Consider the following 6,912-nt stretch of genomic DNA (forward strand, 5'->3'; position numbering starts at 1 on the left):
TGCATGAATTATGATCCTTTATGTCAGGATTTTTTTCCAAAGTGTTTTCATTTTTCTTAAGCCATAACTGTGGGGAAAAAAATTGTAAAAAAAGAAAATTATCGATTTTTTTTTCTAGGTGATCATTTGTAATTTTCTCCAAATACAAAGTTGTTATTTGGAAAATACATCAGTAGTATTGTTCTTTACGGGTTATCTGATGTCACAATATTTTTTTACCTGCCAGAGTAGAAGTAGGGACCGGGTTGGTTGGCATGCTTTATGTTTGTCGGCCATGTTGGATTTAATAAAAGTTTTCTTGCATTTGCAGCTGATGGCCAGTAGTTGATAGTGTATTTATGATGCATTAATGTCCACTTCAGTGGTCTGTGTGCATTTATAACATAAAAATCCACAAGAAGCACAAGAAAATGACTTTTAGATAGCTGTCCACTGTAGTGACCACTATGCATGAAAGGGTTAAATAACTCAGATGAGACCAAAGTTAAACTTTTATCTGCATGCAAAATGCTATGTGATGTGGAAAACTCAAAATGTACCACATGGTGGTGGGAGCATCATGCTCTGGGGATGTTTTTCCTCCGCAGGAACGAGAAACTTACTCAGAGCTGACTGGAAAATGGACTCAGTTATAGAGCAATATTGGAAATAACCTGGTGGAGGCTGTAAAACACTTAACAATGGGGTGGAGGATCACTTTCCAGGAGATTAGTAATCTTAAATGTACAGCTAGAGAGTCAACAGTTCTGATAAGAGGATATTGTCGGAATGGCTCAGTCAAAGTCCAAACCTAAATCCATGGAGAAACTGTTGCTATCCATCCAACCTGATGGCGCTTCCGGCATTTTGGAATGAAAGTGAGTCAAAGATTTCGGTTCCTAAAAGTGCAGAGTGGAGGATGAACCTAAAATACTCATAGCTGTTCTTACCACCGAAACGGCATTACAAAATATTCACTAAAGACATTTCTAAATTTAATTTGTGAATAATTTTGAAACCACGTGTGTTTTACTTCCTTTTCAGAATTATTTGAAACTTTGTGCTGGCCAACCACCAAAAAAAACCACAAAAAAAAACAACAAACGGGACAAAATGTGGAAGTAGCTCTTCAGAGTTTGGTGCATTTTGCAAATACAAGCACGACAACCTTGTTGTCTTGTTGTTTTATAAAATAGTTTTTAAAATTAAAATAAATTACAGACACATTTTTTTATTTTTTTATTTCATCTGGCAGTGAACAAATGCAAAACGGATATTTGGTGGTTATTTTTTAACTTCTGCTTGTTAAGGTGTTGGAGGCAGGAAGCTTTCGTTGCTCGTTGAACACCAAACGGAGCGGATATGCTGGCTGCCCTTTTCATACTTCTTGTGCTCCAATTAATACCGAAAACAAACTACTGGAGTTTGCTGCTCCCACTGCATGGTGGGATGTCTTCCACAGTCATAAACTGGTCTTTCTTGTGCACCACTGCAGGCGGCAGCAAACGCAGAGGGAAGCAAATAATCAATTGTTCATGCAGCCCACTCAATAAGGTCAAATGCATTCAGCGCTGTTACATGTGCACAGCCTCAGGAGTCATTAACAGCTGCAGCCAAACTGGCTGAAAGAATGTTTTGAGCTGAGCTTCCTCCTCCATGGCTTGTTTTTCCACTTGCGTACAATTTTCTAGTCACAAAGCAGCTTTGACCGTCTCCGACAGCCTGAGTTGGCACTGTGGTGACTGAGGGTAGATGTCAGCAACAACAACAACATGGTTTCGCATCTTTCGCTCTGCTGTGTGGGCAGCGTATCCTCAGGGGGATCAAAAGTCCTTTTTACACAACAGTTGGGTGCTTATGAGAAATTGCTTTGTCCTCTTGACATTAGTTTGACATTTCTGGGTTTGCACTTTGTCTTGTGTTCCTCTGCATCCTTCTGAGATGCGGAGGGATGCGTTCTTCTGTCCCAGTTTGCAAACTCTTCGCAGCCCACGCTGCCAAGTCGGTGTTGCACCTTTTCCACCTCCCCTGAAGCTTTAAATAGCCGTCTCTCCTTCTCAACAGGACCGACGCAGAGCCTTCGGCTCTCTCTGCACCACAAACTGATCATTTATCATCCCCGCTGCCCAAACATGGACTCCAATATTTGGTTTAAGGTGATAAAAATAAATCTTGGTGAATTACCAGACTTCATGACGAGTTATCCAATCTCAGTGTTAGAACTGAGAAAACTCTCAGCCTGCTCTTTTCTCAGGCACAAAATATGACCATCCCAAACCTCTACAACCTCCTAAGGGCATTCTCATTAGATTTGCTCAAAAAGCCGAATGGTTAAAGCATCAGCTTGTGGTTTTAGTAAAGGGTGGAGGGAGGTGCGGGGAGCAGCAAAACAGATTAAAAGCTCTTTCTAGGCTAGGAGCAGTTTCCAGGCAACCCTCAAAGACTTTGCAAAGTCATTACTTCAGCAGGAAAACACAGCAGCGCCAAGCGTCCTAACATTCATTTTAACCTTTTATGTTATTATAGGTTACTTAAGTTTTTAGAAATGTTTCCTGTTTGTTTACTTGCATGGGACATACTCTTTTACCTACTGAAGCAGATTAGCATACTCGCACAAAAAAAAATCTTTGCTGTTGCAAGACAAAGTAGCAAACTTTCCTTAGCGGTGAAAAAGTATTTGCCACACATTTCTTCTGTTATTGCTTTTTTGACTCACTGTTATTGTTATTATTAGAGAAAGAAAAAGTGAGTAAATTAAATGTGATAGGCTACAGCTTAACAAAATATTCGCCGGCACTTAGGATAAACTCTGACTTGATTACTGTCAGATATATTTAAGAAAGCACCAAACCAAATGCTGTCCACCGCAGTTTGATTTTTGTCCATCAAACATCCACACAGCTTTTTAGTTTGTTAATGTGATCTTTATTAAACTTTTGGTGCCAGCAATGCGGCCCTCTGATTCTCACAGTTGCCGTTCAGTCTTCTTTCTCTGTTTCTGGATTTATAAACTTTAACATCGGCTAAACTCAGGCAGACACATCTGCAGACCAGTTTGGGCTTGCAGGAAATCTGCATGAAGTTCTGCTGATTTCCAACACGAGCTCCATGTTGATTTGTAGAAACTGAATTATTAAGACACAATTTGGTCTTTCACATCAAGGAGAAATAATTAAAGTAAAGGCCTTAAAAAAATCTCTTTCATTCAAACCATGATTCACTCCTACAAATGTGTCATGTGGAGCTTAAAATAAAAACCGAACGCCCACACACACTTCATCAGTCATCTTATTGACTGGAAATCGCTGACTCTAGTTTTACCTCCAAATTAACTTGCGTATCCAAGCAAAAATTATCTTTCCAATATCCTTTTTCTGATTTATTTTATTTTATTTCACTTGGTTTCTCTTCATCTTGTGTATTCCTCTGCCTTGCATGATGATCTGATTGCGTCTCTGATCACAGCAAGCATTCAATGGTGACTCCTGAAATAGAACATGTTCCAATAAAAAAAAATAAAAAAAAATTCCCAGATCAGATAAAAATCCCTCAAACGATCGTATGTGTCTCTAAAACTGGGGAAAGCCCCTCAAAAACCGTAACATTTCATTAAAACGCATATTTCTTTTAAAACTATCTTCCCTGCTGAATGAAATCTATATAATCTAAAAAGACAATCTTGAGTGACTCAAACTGCAAATTCATCCACTTCCCACAGACCTAAACGTATCATCGCCATGCTCAGGGAATTTCTATGTGTATCTTGGCACTTTTCAGTTTCTGCATGCTGGATTTAACAACCGCCTGCTCTGCAGCCTATGCATCCCATGGTGTGTGATAGCTGTGGTTATGTGAGGATGAGTGTGTGGGTGTTTGCAGGAGCAAGAAAAGAACAAGCATGGTTTCTTGAGTTTCTAAGGCGGGTCTGTCAAAGCCACTCACTGACACACACACTCACACATCATATCCACTAGACATCCTGTGTCTGCCATGAGTCAGAGAGGGCCTGTTATGTAAGGTTAGTTGGGAGAGGTGAACACTGACACACCTGTGTCCTGCAAGTCTCTCCACGCCAGACTCGGTTTTATATTTACTCCCAGCAGCAAAAGCAAGCCTGTGTGGAGTGTACCTTTAATTGTGACTCATCCATGGGGAATTTGTCGTTCCTTATTTAGGTCTCTTTTGGCTCCAGCCAATATTTCTTTTGTATAATCAGATCAGAATAGCTCACTTGGCATAAACCCCCTTTCTTTCTTGCGCTCATTTGTACACATGCGTGTAGATGTGTGTGTGTGTGTGTGTGTGTGTGTGTGTGTGTGTGTGGGTGGGTGTGTGCGTGTGTGTGTGTGAGGGGGTGGATACAGGCAAAAAGGCATAGAAAGGAATATGGATAGTTTGAGGTGCATGTGCTATAAAGAAAAGAAAACAAAAACACACAATATTCTTCGACTGCAGGAGGCAAATCTGCCACCTCCTCACAGCCCCCCTCTGCACAACCTTGTTGCTGAAAACTATCCCTGCAGACTACAGTCCCAGCCATGTGACTCCACCTCCTGCCACACAAACACTTCCCCCTCATACCAGAAAGTAATCTAGGGCAAATTCACCGGCAATGCAGATATGAAGTTCAAGCAGGCGAGGCGTTTCATTCGCCTGCAGCCCAGGTGAGCAACAGGTCTGCAGAGATGAACCTACACCACCACCCAGGGGGTGAAACGGAAAATTACACATGAGATGTTTTTTGCATGCAAGTCTGTACAGCAATAACAAACAAATAAAAATAAATAATAACAAAACAAAACAAAACAAAAAAACCTCATAATACTTGAAACAGCCTTTAATAACTTGAGTTAGGACAACTGTGTGCCCTACTCTGTCTGTGTTGGGGAACACAGACGCCCCGCGTGTCTGCATACCAGGTAAACGTCACAACTTGCAAAGAGGAGCGCCTTACGGCAAGTCATTTTATCATATAATTTCAGGCGGAGAAACTTTCTTAAATTAATTCTTCCAAGTCGACAAAGTGGATTGTAAACCTGTTCTGGTTGCCATTTATCCTACCTGAAATCAACAATTCAAAAATCTCAAACGACATCCTGCCTATTCATATTGTTAAGTCAATTGAATTCATTTTTACATAAAATCAAAATACAACAGATGCCATCTCTGAGTTCTTTGGTATATTTATGAATAGTTATGCAAAAATCCAATTAACTCCAAATTCAGTTCATATCAGTTCAGTTTAGAGCAGTACAATGTACTCTATGTAACATTATTTTATAGTAGCTGACCTAAAAAAAATTAAAATGCAGCTTCCAAATAATTACTATGTTTATTGAAGGAAAAAAGTTATCCAAGTCTATTTGCTATATTTAACAAAATTATTGTACCTACTGTTAAATCATGAATTAACTTTTAATAGCCACATTTTTGGAAAGCTTCAAAGTTGATAAGAGTTTAGTTTCATTCAATTTTACCCAATGTTTGATGTCAGATACTTATGGTCCAGAAATCAATTAATTTAACAGTAGCTGATTGACAACACAAACTAAGCTGACGGATCTCCAAAAGCAACAGGTCATCCCCCAATCAACCTGTATTTCCTTCATCTTTTCTGATTTATTTCGCCTCATGATCAACTGAAAGATCCTGACACAGTTAATTGAAATTGATACACCAGTATTAATCCTCCAATCCAACTGGGCAACAGGGATAAACCTGTAACCAGAATCAGTGCAACGCCACGCAAAGCAAACAGCTGTTTCATCTGTGGGTGAAGGCAGAACAGAGAAATTCAAAAGTCTTTGTGTTCTGTCTGATCTGAGAAATGTGTTGATCTGTGGGAATCTGGTAAAGATTTTAACATTCAGAGGAGAGCGTGAAACAGCACTGCTGGTCCTAGAAAAACAGAGTGCATGAAGACGGCTCAGAGATCGCAGCATTAAAGGGAAATCCCCCTAAAGGTGGTAACCCGCAAGCTGATCCATAATGGGGCTTTCCTGGCTGTGTGTTTATTGTGTAGCTCTGAAGTGAAATGAGCTGACATCTATCCGTCTCTAAAGAGTTAGAAAGCTGTTTCTAAGGCTTTTCCAGCACACCATGGAGAAAACACAGAGCAGTGGCGAACCTGAGTGACTGGCCTTCCAAACTCAAAGCACATCCAGGATGTCACAATGGAAACAGTTGTGCTGTAATCACTTGGTGGTGGTTGATGCCAGGTCTGGTCCTTTTTGTTATTTTTTTTTCCTCTATAGAGGTAGAATGTGTTGGTTTTACTGAAAGGTTGATAAAATCAGTTTTAAATTTAGAATTTATTATTCTGGATCAGCTTTTCTCCCAACTCAAGCCTCAAAGCAAGATGGCCGCCTTGAATATGGGACTCAGTAATAGCCATAATAATAATTAAAAATAAATAAATCTGTCATCCTCTCATGAAGACTTGTATTGCATTGAATCTTATACACACAGTAATATAAAATCTCATTTAGTCAGATGATTTTTTTTTTCGGTTTTTCCAAAATTTAGAGGACAGTGGAAGTAGCACTGAACCTGATTGAAAACCAAATATTTCACCAAATATTGATTTCTGAACTCTTCCTGAGTTAAAACATCAGTTTTGTTTTTTTGTTTTTTCTAAATGAATATGAACTTGTTTTCTTTGCATTATTTGAAGTCTGAAACCACTGCATCTTTTTTGTTATTTTGACCATTTCTCATTTTCTGAAAATAAATACAAGATTTTTACTTGGAATTTCGTAGACATGTTGTCAGTAGTTCATGGAATAAAATAACAACGTTCACTTTACTCCAACATGTACCTACAAAAAGTAAAATCAGAGAAACCGATCATTTTAAGTGGTCCCAGTTTTTTCCAGAGCTGTGGGGTCAGATTATATTCTACATCGGCCTGCCATACTCGTGCTACACTTCCTC

This window comes from Poecilia latipinna, unplaced genomic scaffold (assembly GCF_001443285.1).
Source record: "Poecilia latipinna isolate Pla-1442-1.1 unplaced genomic scaffold, P_latipinna-1.0 Scaffold1592, whole genome shotgun sequence".
Taxonomy (NCBI): domain Eukaryota; kingdom Metazoa; phylum Chordata; class Actinopteri; order Cyprinodontiformes; family Poeciliidae; genus Poecilia; species Poecilia latipinna.